The sequence below is a fragment of the Drosophila erecta genome, unplaced genomic scaffold, assembly GCF_003286155.1.
Source record: "Drosophila erecta strain 14021-0224.00,06,07 unplaced genomic scaffold, DereRS2 tig00000126-arrow-pilon, whole genome shotgun sequence".
NCBI lineage: Eukaryota > Metazoa > Arthropoda > Insecta > Diptera > Drosophilidae > Drosophila > Drosophila erecta.
In genome coordinates, this window is record NW_020825209.1 from 3,358,771 (window position 1) to 3,375,457 (window position 16,687).

Here is a 16,687-nt window from a genome sequence, read left to right on the forward strand (position 1 = left end):
AATCATGAATTTTTTTTTGGCGATTATAGTCATAACTTGCCCGAAAAGCGTCCCAGAGCAAAAAGAATGACTGATTTGTGCAGCTAATTACCAAGGCTAACTATCCCAATCACTTTTGTACGGATTTTCACAAAAAAAAAATTTCGTAATTTTTCGCATTTTCTGTAAGGGGTAACATCATAATTTTTTGCGAAAAATAGTCAAAATTTTACATTTCTAGGCTTGAATGCCACTTTATTGGAAATTTTACAACGAATTCAACGATGTATGACATTCTATATTTGGACAACTATTTTCTTTGTTATAGACAAAAAACGACATATTTTTTCGAAAAATTATCAAAATTAAACATTTCTTGTATTGAATGCCAGTGGACAGGACAAATGCTGACAAATTTAACGTGTCCATTATGGGTTTGGACCAAAAATGTTGTAAACAAAATACTGATTATTTTTGGGCGAAAAATAAGGAAACGAACTTTTGGTTGGAAGCGAATGGTGAAACTTATTGGTACCAGCATTTCTAATAATATTCTCAGCTGCTCAAGCCTCAGTTGGTCATGAGAGAATTCGCATTTTGGCAAGCGATCGATTGTGACCGTTATTTAATAAGGAAATTTTATCAGGCAACCGCGGTGGTGGGAGGGGTTTTGGCCAGACTCAGCTAATTACCAAGGCTAACTATCCCAATCACTTTTGTACGGATTTTCACAAAAAACAAATTTCGCCATTTTTCGCATTTTCGGTAAGGGGTAACATCATAAATTTTTGCGAAAAATTGTCGAAATTTAACATTTCTAGGCTTGAATGCCACTTTGTTGGAAATTTCATTACAAATTCAACGGTGTATGACATTCTATATTTGGACAACTATTTTCTTAGTTATGGACAAAAAACTGAATATTTTTGGGCTAAAAATTAAAACACGATTTTTTTTTATAAGATCGTGCATTTTTTTTTGGCGATTATAGTCATAACTTGCCCGAAAAGCATCCCAGAGCAAAAAGAAGGACTGATTTGTGCAGCTAATTACCAAGGCTAACTATCCCTATCACTTTTGTACGGATTTTCACAAAAAAAAAATTTCGTAATTTTTCGCATTTTCTGTAAGGGGTAACATCATATTTTTTTGCGAAAAATTGACAAAATTTTACATTTCTAGGCTTGAATGCCACTTTATTGGAAATTTTACAACGAATTCAACGATGTATGACATTCTATATTTGGACAACTATTTTTTTTGTTATAGACAAAAAACGACATATTTTTTCGAAAAATTATCAAAATTAAACATTTCTTGTATTGAATGCCAGTGGACAGGACAAATGCTGACAAATTTAACGTGTCCATTATGGGTTTGGACCAAAAATGTTGTAAACAAAATACTGATTATTTTTGGGCGAAAAATAAGGAAACGAACTTTTGGTTGGAAGCGAATGGTGAAACTTATTGGTACCAGCATTTCTAATAATATTCTCAGCTGCTCAAGCCTCAGTTGGTCATGAGAGAATTCGCATTTTGGCAAGCGATCGATTGTGACCGTTATTTAATAAGGAAATTTTATCAGGCAACCGCGGTGGTGGGAGGGGTTTTGGCCAGACTCAGCTAATTACCAAGGCTAACTATCCCAATCACTTTTGTACGGATTTTCACAAAAAACAAATTTCGCCATTTTTCGCATTTTCGGTAAGGGGTAACATCATAAATTTTTGCGAAAAATTGTCGAAATTTAACATTTCTAGGCTTGAATGCCACTTTGTTGGAAATTTCATTACAAATTCAACGGTGTATGACATTCTATATTTGGACAACTATTTTCTTAGTTATGGACAAAAAACTGAATATTTTTGGGCTAAAAATTAAAACACGATTTTTTTTTATAAGATCGTGCATTTTTTTTTGGCGATTATAGTCATAACTTGCCCGAAAAGCATCCCAGAGCAAAAAGAAGGACTGATTTGTGCAGCTAATTACCAAGGCTAACTATCCCTATCACTTTTGTACGGATTTTCACAAAAAAAAAATTTCGTAATTTTTCGCATTTTCTGTAAGGGGTAACATCATATTTTTTTGCGAAAAATTGACAAAATTTTACATTTCTAGGCTTGAATGCCACTTTATTGGAAATTTTACAACGAATTCAACGATGTATGACATTCTATATTTGGACAACTATTTTTTTTGTTATAGACAAAAAACGACATATTTTTTCGAAAAATTATCAAAATTAAACATTTCTTGTATTGAATGCCAGTGGACAGGACAAATGCTGACAAATTTAACGTGTCCATTATGGGTTTGGACCAAAAATGTTGTAAACAAAATACTGATTATTTTTGGGCGAAAAATAAGGAAACGAACTTTTGGTTGGAAGCGAATGGTGAAACTTATTGGTACCAGCATTTCTAATAATATTCTCAGCTGCTCAAGCCTCAGTTGGTCATGAGAGAATTCGCATTTTGGCAAGCGATCGATTGTGACCGTTATTTAATAAGGAAATTTTATCAGGCAACCGCGGTGGTGGGAGGGGTTTTGGCCAGACTCAGGTGGCAAAGTGTCCATGTCGACGTCCAAGTCGAAAGGCGCCAAAAGCTCGCAACGTTTTTCATTTCGTGCAGCCGCAGTTGTTGCACGCATACAAATTACGAATGCAAATGCGAAATCGCAGACCCAAGTTTTCCCGCTTCCCCCCTCCGGGTTTCCCCTCTCTTAGCCCCTTGTGGTAGCCTCAAGGAAAAGGCGGATCGAATGGACAGCAAATTGTTCGCACGCTTCGCTCCAAGGTAAAAAAAATGTAGGAAAAAATAAAACGAAATAAGACAAAAAAATCGAGGAGAGGGTCCTCTAGTAAATGCGTTAGCGATTTTCGCGCATTTTCTTTTATTTTTCAATTACGACGTGTTCGTAGCGAGACAAAGCCAACACACACGGATACCCACAAAGTAAGCTGAAGTGTGCACACTAAAAATTAGATACTACTCAAAAAGAAGTACGTGCATAGTTTGTATAAATAAGGAAATTAAGAGCTGTAGAGCTGTGAAACATAATAACATAGTTTTGTCAACTATTTTAGGCGCTCGCCATATATTCTGTATTATCTGTGTAATTTACTTGAAATGCGAATTTTTTCCCAGTGCATGTATCGAAGAACGATCGGGGTTCGAAGCAAAGCCAATAAAAAGTTGATCGCCGCTGCTTAGCCACATATCTTTCCTTTAGTTTTTTTCTCCTTCTCCCGATCTCACTTACTTCTTCACTGATCATCGCAGTTTGTCAATTAATTGATTGCATTCTCCGCAATTGCTTGGCTAACAATAATAACTGTCGTATTTGCGCTTAAATATGTGCATCTCTTTGGACCTCCCCCCATCACTGTGATCTGCGATCCGTACTGAAAGTGCTGTAGAAAGATCGTTGTAAAGGCTATTTCGTTTCGCCCTGTACCCTCACAGTTCCTTGAAATGGGCAACTGCCGAGATGTAGGGAATATAGCTTCGAGTCCTGAATGCATTTACTTGGAAAAGAGTATGTAAAAAAGAAGAAATGTAAGATAGAATACGCACAAGCGAATCAAGTTTTTAAGAGCATTCCCGAGTCGAGTTTGGATTTAGGCATAACCATACACCTGATACTCAAAAAGAAAAAGAAAAGCCATGGCAGAGCCAATGCAAAAGACTGAGACCCGAGGGTCCGGCATCAATTGATTTATCATATACTTATATTTGCTGCCAAAGAGCGACTTGCAACCTAGCCATCGTTTACCGTTCAGCGTTGGCCCACTTGGGATTGTTCTCAGGCTCAATTAGCCAGCTTTTGAGCCCGAGTCCGAGTCCGCGGCGAATTTACATTCATTGCCGTCAACGTTGGTCCATTCATTTCCCATTTTCCATTGCCATTTTCCCCCAGCTGCGGCATTTTTTTCGCCAAATAAATCATCTAAGCACTCAACTCATTGCAGTTCATATTGTTTAATTGAAATTAAAGAGAATGGAATTAAACTCAATCGATTAGCTGAGAGTTTCCTCCCGATTTTGAGTCACTTATCTATCAATAGAAAATCATCGTCTATTAATAGAAAAATATCGATAAAAATAAATAAAGTTAGAATATTGAACTAATTTGAAATACGAAACATTTTGTTATCCCAGATGCAAAAAAAATCTTGCAAGCTTAATTATAGATGTGTTTCTGTTTAACCAGTTTAATTAAAGTTAATAGTATGGAAATTCCTTTTTCCGTGCTCATTTCCCTTGTTTTCCGCAGTTTCCCTTGATTTCCATTTGAATTAATGCAGCTAGAGAACTAAAAGTTTTTCCCTGTTGAAAGAATCAGTGGTAACAACAAAATGTAAATTGATAATGCAGATTCATCTGCTTCATGGACTACCACTTCCACTAGTTCTCGAATAAAAGTTTTATGGCCTTGCCTTAGTGCCTTACATTGCCGGCGCGCACTGTCCGCTGCTTTGGTCTCCTATGGCCGCTTGCATTAAGGAACCCGAATTTAAATGCGTATATTTATTTATTTATTTTTGTTTATTTTCTTTTCTTCGATGCGACTCATTTCATTATTCTTTACATTTCGCCTGGCATCGTTTCTTTTCATTTTTTAATTGTCCCCCTTTGGTTTTGTTGCCCAATTAGGATTTTCTATAGAAAGCCAATGGGTTTATTTCGTTTTATTGGGTTTTAATGAATGCAATTCCGAATCCACGCACCGGCCATTGTTGGCTCTCTGATTTTAATGTGTTTCTAATTGGAAGGCCTGCGGCGGCGGGGAAATGTCAACTTGAGTTGCAATCGATTGAATAGATAGGTGGGGAAAGGTGAGCAAGGTCGCCCTTAAAATGGACAACACCAAGCCGCTCGAATGTCCAAAAATAAAGCAAACATTTCTGGTTTTCTTACTTTTATGGGACCGTCCCTCGACTTCGTCTACGTCGAAATTGGGGAACACAACTTCTGAACATCGCTCACTGATAGACATCTCATTTTGGCAACTATTGGTTTTGCATAATAATGGGCTGGGGAATGAGGCCTAATATTCGGTGTTTTTGAGCATTCTTTGTATGGATCGATATAGGGCCCTAATGAGTCGTTAGTAATACAAAGCTTCTTAGTGAAATCAACAATGTTTATATACGCTCCGCTTCTTGTATTCTTTGTCATATTTTTTGATAAACCATTTTAGGATTTCCGCTTCTCATGGATCATGGATCGCGATCCCATCGGTTCTTATTCCCCCTCTGCGGAAGTTAACCCATGAAAAGACCAACAACTTGGGCATGTTTCTACCCAAAAATTCATTTCCCGCCACTGCTCCACCTTTCCTCGGAAATTCCCATGTCCGTTAACTTGCTGAATAAGTTTATGGAACAAAAATAGATGGTTTTATAGGGGGAGCAGCATCTATTCATTCCCATAGATCCAAATCCATCAACCCTTCTGCGCACCCTTGATCGTCAACTGTTGTCTAGCTGAGGATCTGTCACAGGTAAATGGGGAAAAAGCAGAGGGTTGAATATCCTAGGATGGTAAATATTTGACTAGTGCTACCTGCCTTCGCATGCGGATGCAAAAAGAAATGCGCTCCGGTTCTCACATATCGATCAACACAATTTGATTCGCATTTCGGTGGCACCCTCGCCAGATTTTCGACATCCATTTCCCATTTGCAAGTCGTGGGAAATCCTCACAGGTGCTGTTTCCAAATGGCCCCTATGAAATTCAATACTTTTGCTCACTCATATTTCCCTCAAACATTGTTGCAAATATTTGCTTAATCCGATTTGTTTTGTGAGAATTCTTTTCATGTATGGGCGTGTGCGTTAGATCATATTTTCTAAAGGAGATTTCCTACTGTTTTTTTCCTTCTTCATTCGGTCTTGTGTGGTCAATGGGATTAACGAAAGAATCGAAGATCAGGCAATTAACAAAAATGATTTGATGAAACAGAAGCTGGACAAAACGACAACCGCAATAATGACAGTCGGACAAATCAACAAATCACGATCACACGAAAATCACGATTTCTTGTCCCGCAACATCAATGCGATCGGAAAAGAAATGGGAAGAGTATAGGAAGCCGAAACAGTAGCTAAAAGGCAGGCCATCTAACAACAGGAACAATGTACAGAAGCAACAACCAGAATTTGGCAAACCCTTGGCAACTGAGAATTGCTAGTCCCAATCTCTTTATCCTTACATCTTTCAAAATAAACGCTCTTAAGTGGATTTAAATACTCTGTGGACTTTAAATACTCTTGGTCAACATAAGACTGGCGATTTTTCCAACACAAAATTAGGAAAATCGTTTGTTTTTAACTGATAGCATATTTATAGAGGGGGTTTAATAATTTTTGCCATTTTAAAGCAAAACTGTAGTGCCCATGCACCTAATAATACCCTATCGAATTTTACCACTGGCTTTTGTCATGGCGCATGCTTAACAAGAAAACGTTGTTCAACAAGTACCAGCCAAAAGGAAATGTGGCCAAAATGTGTAAGCAATTTGTCAACATCACATGACAACCGGGCCGAGTTAAGCCCAACAACCGACTTCGAACAGCAGCAAAGCAGCAACAGCAGCAAAGCAGCAACATCTGCAACATTATTGACATTAGGGCACCTGTTTGTTTGCCAACTAAACTATGATTACCGTTTGCCATACCCTCACTCGAATGCGCAGACTTATTGCAAAAGGCGAACATGGCAAAACAATTCTGTGTGGAGTGGAGTATTGCACAATCGAGTATTGCGCACTGTGTGAGTGGAGAGATTTTCAGATCTAACAATAATAAATGATACAAATATATTGTTTGGTGACCCTACAACTTGTGCGCTTCCAGCTGTTACCTAAACTATACATTGCCATTGGCCATATCTCAATGCCGCCCCAACACCATTTTCCAGCGTACTTAGCTCGTTAAATAGTGTATTCCCAGCTCTGCTGGATCCCCAAAGAACTGCGATTGCTTTCTTGTCTGTCATTGAGCCGACAGCACGCGTACCTCCAGCAACAACAACCATACCGACAATGGCAGCAATATCAACAAGTTGGTCATAACTCGTGACTGACTACACAGACGGCCAAGAAGAGTCTGCGGGAATTGGATGTGATTGTGGATGTGGATGGGGATGTGGCTGTGGATGTGGATGTGGCTGTGGATGGGTAGACCGAAGACCCAAGTCAACGTTAATCACAGACGAAAAAGTACAGTGGAAAATCGGGCAATCCTTAGAACGAAAAACAAAATGTAATTTCGAGATTCAGGATCAAAAATAATTAGAATTAGAAGATTAGGCGTTATAGTGTTACTACTAATCAAAGTAATTTGTTTATAGCGCTATTGTAATCAACGGCTTTTTTGCTCAGTGTAAGCTTGAGTCAAGTGGCCAAGTGAAAGAGCCAAAAGTCCATGAGCAAGTCAAAAAGACCGAGTCCAGGCTGCACTTTGTGACCACAACTCAATGGCAAAATGTTTTCGTTGTTGCTTTTTGGTCAATGAACAAGAAAAATGGGTTTTCACGGTTACATGCGTCCGCGGCTCAAATGCACGGAGATATACTTACTCATAAGTATATGCAAATGGCCCAAAGAAAAGCGGAAAACCAGCCGCATGTGCAGGTGTGTGATATATCAGCGTTTTGGTTTTTTTTTCGGTTGGGGTAACTGGTAGGAATAGTGCATAGCATATGCGAAGAGCTCAAGGAAAACATCCTGTCAACGATGGAGTTTCTCACGATAACAGGGAAGCGAGAAAGGAGCAGTCCCGAAAAAGGATCTCGTCTCGATTTCCCATTCACGCCTCTTTTCAGGTAGAATTCAGATATTCAGCAGGTAGCGGAAGGCGGAGAAATGATTTCGAAAGAGATCAGACATCCAGATAGGACACTTTATCCATATTCTTGCCAAAAATTGCATTTCAATCAGGGTCCTTGTTCTGTTTTCATTTTTTCCATTGTCCTTGACCCACTTTCACTTTCACTTCTCTCGGCACAATCTTATCTTAATGAGCTCAGTGAGTAGAACAAAATTGTCTGCACCCTCTCACAGTAAACTAAAATGAAATTATGGTAATTTTTGTTTTGCAGGGCCATTACATGGCTGAGCAATTTTCCATAAGCCCCCCAAACTAAACAGCTGCTGATTCCAAGAAGTTCAAGTGTTGAAAGCATTTTCATGGCCCTATTCCTTAATTAAGCAGTTGGTTTTCCTTGAGCTCGAAACAAAAGCGTGCACTGCCAGAAATTTAGACGAAGAACTCAAGCTAAAGACAAACTAAAGTAATTGAGATTAAAATGGCTTATAAAGTATACCTGCAATTGGATTAATTATGACTCATAGTTGATATTTAAGTAAAGCAACTGATAGATACTACATTTTTTTCCGTGTAAATGGGTGGTGGTGGGTCAAGGTAGACCCACTTTCTTAACCAACTCTAGCCACTCAATGGCTAATGACAAGTTGGTCTGTTGGCCTGGCATAATTAATGTGCATTAAAGTCGCAGTCTAAAAAGCCACAACAACCATTTGATTTATGCAAAAGGGGCATCTATGTAGGTACTTTCCTCAGTGGGCCACGTGCTGACCTGCGATCGTCTTGGTCGCGTGCCCATCCAAAACCCCACCCACAAGTCCAGACCCTCCATCCTTATCGCGCTGACCCTCCCGGTTTGTGCTCCAAGTGGCGTTTCTTTCCGAGATCGAGCTTGGGGAGCACGCTTGATGGCCAATCATGGCGGTCAGCCGGCCGTTAAGCTGGACTCAACTGTACATTGTAGAAACTCCCCCTCTTGGTACAGTGACAACTCTGCATGATCGTCTAATCAGGCGGTGTCATAAGGGGAAATAATCGAAAAATCACTGGATTTGCTGCGAAAGCAAATCATGAAGTTATTAAAACTGGTTGCACATACATATATATTATAGAGAGAAGCTGTGGCTGTGGCTGGTCGCGTGAGGATAGCTTTATAAGTCTGCAGTTTAATTCATCACCTTGAACATCAAATGAAATTCGGAACACAAGCATTGGTTGTGTAATATAAGGTCCTTCCCTCAGAGCAAGTATAATTGCAACCCAGTTACATGTAACATTTTTAATTCAATTAAGGGGGACACGCAACACGCACGAGGCGTACATGCTACACATCTCTATTAAGGAGACAGTGCAGTGAATGTTGCATGTGGAGCAGCTGCAACAACTGTGAACTCGAACTTGTCTAGCCGCGATTGCGGCTGCCTTCACGTTGTCTCTCGAGTATTTGTCAATTAGATTTTTAATTGCTGAAATATGAATGTAGGCGCAGCAGCAACAAATGCCTTGACTTTGACGTTGACAGCGGTAACAGCAGCAGCAGCAGCAGCAGCAGCAACAGCAGCAACCGCAGCAACATGCAGCATCTGCAGAATTCGCAGCCTGTTTTGCCTGTTTTCTTGTTGCTGCTGCTGCAGACGACGACGATTATTAAATGCAACTTAGATCAGATCAAAAGCAGCAATTGCAGCTAGAGCAGCAGCACCATCAGCAGCAGCAGCAGCAGCAGCAACGAACGCGATTAAATCGAAATTCTATGCGCCATTGACCGCTCCTCCTTCTGCCTCTCGAAAATGGAATAAGAAAGATGGAAAATATAATCCCCTCGCGTCTGGAAAAGATGGATCGCGTGCCAGGCGACTGCGACTAGTTGAAATATTGTTATTATGCTATGGCTAAAAGTGAATGATTGCCGGGAAATCTCGGTTCTGCAGACCAGACTGCATGTGCTGCAGCTGCAGACGACCGAGTACTATAAGTTGTTGCGTTTGCAGCATTTTCCCAAACAGTTGCTGCACTTGCAACATGATGCATGCTGATAGACGACGATAGATTATCAGCAACAGGCTGCAAACAGCAACAGCAGCAGCAACCTCTGAAAATCTCGATTGGTGAAGGTTGTTCTTTGGCCGGCATTTAATGGTTTATCGAACATGTGATCATGGCAGTGCTGGGGTAAGAGCCACAAATAGATTCTCGAACCCGACACTGCTGGAACCAATACAGAAATTAGCCATTGACTAAAAAATACTACTAAATACTCTAGGAAGACAACTAAGTCCAACTAAGTAACGAGGGATATTTGTTTTAGAGTCATCGCCATGCACCAACTACAATTTATTGGCACACAAAAGGTGTCGGCAACTGGAAAAAACCAGGACATCAGACTCTAGCCATAACTTGAGCCACTGAAACAGCAATTAAAGCTTTGACCGGGAGCAAAAACCGCGGCAACATCTCTGTGCATCAACAATATCAACGGCAGCAACTGCGGCAACTGCGGCAACTGTGGCAACTGCGGCAACTGCGGCAACGCTGCCGCACCAGTAGTAATAAATTAATTAAGCAGACGCCTAATCTGCGCCGTTGTTCTCGCCTCCTTTTCACCCAGGGGCCTAATTAAAACTAGCGCCAGATTACGCATACGCCACGTGTGCGGAGTCAGGGAATAATCGGGATAGCAGCAGCTTAAGTTGGATTAAGCTTAAGACGGTGCAAAAACAGACGTCTCATCATGTTGCAAGTACCCTGGTACTCGTACTCGTACCGCTGATGTTTGCATAGAGTGCACTTACCGTTAGCCGAGGAGGAATCAATGTGCGAGTCTGTATATAAATATTTTCATTTGCCGCACGGCTGCTAACTGAGCGACTCCAAGACCCTGACTTCTCCTCCCGATTTCCCGATTTCCCGATTTGCCGACTTTTCGCCTTTCCGACTTCAGCTGGCAACGTGCCTCGTTCGCAGTTCCATGGCTTTCGTGGCAAAAGTGACAGCAGTTGTCGTGCCATGTGCAAAACACAAGTGCAAGGCCTAGTAATAAACGTATCTTAAGTGAATTGTTAGGTTTTTGTTTCTGGTATCTATTCAGCTGCTCTCATATTTCATCAGTTTAAATCGAAATATATCATTATCCATAGCCCAATCGCGTGATATTCACGCTCCTTTCTCCATTCTGACTGGCTGAATGGTTCAATAAATTGTTGTTAAATAGAACAAAAAACAAGCAAGAGTCAAAAGCATTCGAGTCGAATCATATTAATTCATATTAAAATGGGGAATGGGGGGCATCTTGAAATCTATATTGAAATCAAATGGGATACAAAGATGATACCCATGAATATGGCGGGCATATACGTGAGATCCCAGGCAGAATTTTTGAAAAAGGTTGACACCAAAGTGGCTTTGAGTAATGGAACTTGAATTTACTATTATTTGAATTCACATAGTTTGTCATGAACGCATTTTTGGCGTTCCTTAAGCGTAGGGAAAATGTTTTACTCCATTTGTGCTCCGCGACTCCAGATTTCAATTCATAACTCATCGATTTGTCATTTTGTATTTAAATATTTCAACTTGAATCTGTCGGTTGTCGACTGTCGGCGGCATTAGCATTTCAATTGATCGGCGGTGACCCACACGAGTGTTGAACCTTAGCGTGCGCCAAGCTCCCCAGTGATCCCATGCCTTCTCCGATTTTTTAACACCTTCCACTGGCTGCATAAATTCAAGAACGATGCTAACAAGAATATCAGAGGAAAGCCGGAGCGACAGATAAAGATATCAGTTTTCAATGGACAGCTCGGAGAGGCACAGGCACCTGTTCTAAGGCCAGTTCTTGGACATCTCCAGCCTATTTGACACTTTCGAAAATTTGTTAGTGGCGATTTGCATATGTTCACAGTAAATTTCAAATCTACCATAATATCGAGGTCCCCACGGCTGCCCATCTCAAACCTAATCGCTAATAAATACAGACTCGTATTTCAAAATGATTTGAATATTTTTGAAAGACCCTCCCCTCTTTTTCCTTCTTTTTTTTTTTTTCCGTTCCACCCGTGGCGTTTGTTTTGTTCAAAATCAAAACATTTCCCGCTGCCCGGGGAGCAGAAGAAAAGCTGTAATATTTCACACCTTTCCCCAGGAACTTGGACTTGAAGATGTGGTTTCGGAGATGAAGATTGCCTTGCTTCGGTTTCGGTCTTTAAAAGAAGAGAAATACTAGTAACTTAATCAAAGTCTTCACGGCATATGTAAATTTTTGTTGATCGAATAACTATATTCCTTCGCCGGAAAAGCTAACAATTGATCTAACCTTCGTATTGAGAGTTTAAAGAGCTGTTTGCTCTCGTCATTTTCAGGGATTTCTCACGATCTTTGCTCGAGTTATGCATTGTGCGCTTATTTTGCCTTATTGAAATTTATGACTGATCATTGTGGCTTTTAATATTCATAAAGGGAACAAGTAATAACGATCATTCGATTGTCATTTGGGAAATCGATATAAAAAGTTTCTGTTCCCTTCCGGATTTCGGGTATTTACGTATGAACTTAATTGTTTTACCGATTGGAGAGTTAAAAAGCCTTATTTCTATATACATGACTATAACTATTTAAGAAGTTGTACCCTTTATATTTTTTGAGCCGGTCGTGAACCGCCTCGTTAACATTCTGGAGAAGAGCTCTTCTAAGACGATTCACACTTTATCACGGATGCTAATGATGATGTTTATTGGATCTTTCTTTCGATTGTTATCGCTTTGGCTAAACTATTCGTCTTGACTCGCTGCTGCCATTCTAGTGATCAATATTTCCAATCGGTTTGAATTTATTTATCTTCGTTTCGCCCAGGTAGCCAGGTGTTTGCCAAAATTGATAAAGCTTCACGCTCCGCATTTCGGCAGCATAAAAACACACATCTCTCAGACGAAACAAATAAATAAACGTGATAAATAAAAAGAGATTGTCAACACGAAACCATAGCGTCGATGATGATGATGTCTGGCTCCCTTGTGCCCAGGAGATGCTAAATAAATTAGGCATTTGATGGCATTTCGGAATTATGCAAAGTTAATGGGGTAGAACATAAAGACACCCAGCGATTCATGCAGACTACGGATCATAATGAGTTTGGTCGTAGAAATTGCCTCGTTTTCGGCTAAAATACTTGATTTGCTTGATTTCCAACACCCTCAACTAATTAGAAAATGTTACTATTTTGTTAACGGTTTTAATTTGTAACTTTTCTACACGCCAAATATTTCGAAAGAATTCACGTCTTTTGTGTATTGATTTAGATTGCCAGACAATAGTCCTGAAATTTTTATTGTCTCAATGCTGGTTTAAGAACACAAGACATACGTGAATAGGAAAAAAGACGAAAAAATCAGCGAAATAATAACAATAAAATTGAACAATGGCCCGCCATAAATTTTTATTATATTTTACCGTAGTTTTGTCTTTAGTTTAAAGTGGCGTCTATCCATCTCTTTCTGCCTGTTGGTTTTTTCGTTTGTTGTTTATTTTTTTCGCTTTAGTCGATCTGTTTTACAAATAGGAAGCAGAAACTGCAACAACAAAATATGTCATTGCATACAAAATTTGATTTCATTGTTATCAGGTTCTGTTTTTATTAATAAATTGTTAGTTTTGTTGAATGTATCAGTCGTGAATCTACCAGTCGATTGATTGGGTTATTGAACCCTCTTTGCAAAGAGAGAGGCCCATTCGATGGGCTTTGTTAGAATCGTGGTTTGCATATATATATATGTACTGATAAAAGGATGGCCATCTAATCGCATCCGAATTAATCCGATTCAAACTAATCCCATCCAATCCGATCCGTTCCATCCCATTCCAGAGTGTACAAGATATTCACTTTGCCTTCCGATTTTCTACGCTGCCGTTGTTGGCCGGCAAATTAACGCTTGATTAAGAACCATTTTAGCCAGATATGTTGGCTCATCAGTGAGAGAAAAGATATCATTATGTTGCAACTCAAGTGTAGGAAAAGATTACCATTATGAGTCCTTACTCAATCTAAATATAATAGTAAAGTATACGTTTTATTTTTATTTCACAATTGACTACTCAATTCAATCAGTCTAAAACAGAAACTGATTAAATTGAATGTCTTTCGTGCCTCTGAAAATTCCCATCTTTATCTCAGTGCTTCTGAGATTGTCGCCAGATTTTTCCCAGATTTCTTCTTAACTTTTGTGGCGCTTTGGCGAAATGCGTTGCTAATTGTTGCCACTAAACTGTTGTTGGCATGCGTTTGACAGTCGGTCAGGAACGGCCTTTCGTAGACCAACCAACAAACCAACCAACCAACCAACCAACCCACCAACCAACCAACCAGCCAACTAACAAACAGTTAGCCACACCCCTTACGCCTCAGCCTGTGCAGGTTTTTCATACGGTTTGCCTCCTTTGGGTCATTTATTTTGATTGAGTTATTAAAATACTTGTTTACACAAGCTCAACAACAAGGCGTTGTAAAAAAAATTGAATAAACCGAATATATATGAACTAATATTGGAAAAAGAGGAAGAACCGGGCGCCTTTTATCATTTATTTGCATCTCTCAGGCGATAATTATAAATGTTTTTGATTTGATTTTACAACTCTGCGACTTTGTGTCTCATTTTAACTCGCACTTCCGTTTCCGCATAATAAAAGAGGATGCTGTGCTGGAGGGAGGGGTATTTAAAGGTCTTGGCGATGGCTTTAAATTAGCTAGGAATTAGCCTCAAATTATCTGCAAATTAAAGAGTCGGGTAATAAGCATTTAACTGCACGGGAAAAACGCGGCGTTGTCATGTAACTTCGATCTAAATACATCGAGTTATTACGCGTATTATTTATCAATGCCTATGTGGATTATGTCCTCTGCATGAACAACCAAATGCTTCTATTGAGTTGATGGAGGAAAATATATTTTAAGAATATACAACAAGTTTATTCAACGATATCAATCAAATTCAAGTGCATCCCAACCTACACAGCCAAGGGGCTATGCAATTTTTTCATGTGCACCAATGAAACATTTAGCTCTGCATTACATAAAATTGACATTGATCGACGACATCGGATCGCATTGAATGCGATAAATAAAGTGGATAGCTTCGAGATTACGGCGCCCCAGCTGCCGACATCCGCCGCATCTCATTTGGCGACACATTTGCATGATTATGAGCTCGGTTCCGGCCTCCATGGAGCCCACCGACTGCCATCGCCTTGGAATCCATCGCTTCCCTCCACGATTCCCTGCAAGAGTGCCGAGTGCGAAATCGATTGAAAGCGATTGCGGTGTGGCGATTAAAATTGTTTGCATTTGAGTGCAATTACTTATTTATGCACCCGGTTGGCGAATCAATCGCTAATACATTTACTGTTTATCGAACCATGCTAAATCCTATGGGATCCCACTTGACCACTTGACACTCAACCCGGCTGAAGTTCCAAGTTAAAACTCCTCATCCGCCTTTCGTTGGATAGAACAAGCATGGAATGGAACTAATCGAAGTTGTTAGCCCACAATTAACGGAAAATCATCTCCATCGGCGAGGGAAAACTGCAGGAAAATGTGTCAAATGGCACCTTCAACTTATGCTGCGACTAATTGGCTTATCAGCGGAACTTGTTGCCGGCAAATTTGCGTTTATTATTAAATTATTAAAAATAAGTGCTGGGAGAGGCCAATATAGGTTACATTGTATATGCTGGAGTTATGCAAACTCAAAAGTAACCATTGAGTTCTTGGTAGCTTACATTATTTAAAGCTAAATAAATTTAAAGGTATCCGAAAAGTTGTTCAAGTCTGAGGCACAAAAAAGATTCTGCAGTTTCTTTTCGATTGATTAGCAAGGTTTCGTTTTTTTCGGACTACTGATTGTCAGTTGGCAGTCGTTCAGTTCTTTTCGTTTTTATATTTCAGCGATTTCTGTCCTTCGTCGTTTTTATTTAACATTTATTTCGGGTTTTTGCGTTGATCTTTAATTTAATGTCGATTTTATGGAGCGCCACAGCGCTAAATTCTTGTGCCTTTTGCTGCGAGATGACTTATTTTGCAAACAATAAAACAATAAATCAATCAATTATAAGTTAAGCACTGCGACAAGAGCAACCGAAATGAAAATAAAGCTTAACAGCACAAAAGAAATGAAAAGGCAAAAACCCAACATTTTAATACCCAAGTTGTGCCCATTTTGGGAGACGAACGGTAGACTTGTTGATTGAGTTGGCTGGCGATATGTACACTGTATAACGTATAAATACTGCACCATTTGCTTATATAGTGGTTCTTCGATGGATAATGACTTGGTGTTTTTCCCTAGATTCAATCGAAGTGCATTTCTTGTCAATTTTCCCACCCAACTGCAGATTAATTTAAGAAAACTACCAGAATTGTAAGCCATGATTTATTTATTTATCCTTTTACGACGCCCCTGTCTGTTGCATATCATACGCATTATAATTTGTCAGTCCGGACATCAGGATCGCCGAACAACGCAATATGGCAAAAACCCGCCGCGGAATAAACAATAAACAAAAGAAGCTGGCCGAAACGGTGGTGGGGCGGGGCATTGGACATTGGGTATTGAGTATTGGGTATTGGACATTGCATTCAACTGCAATTTGCTGAACGTTGTTCGCCTGTCTCGTTCCCCGGCTGTTTTTGGATTTTAGCCAAAAGCCAAAGGCAAAAAAAGCGACTCTGCCTTGGCGCCAAAGTGGGTCACTCGGCGGCAAAAACAATGAAAATAAAACCAACAATAGCTGCCAATTTGGGCGCACAAAATTCCTGGGGTGACAGGCGTCGACTGGGACTCGGATTCGAGCTCGGATTGGGATTCGGATTCAGTATCGA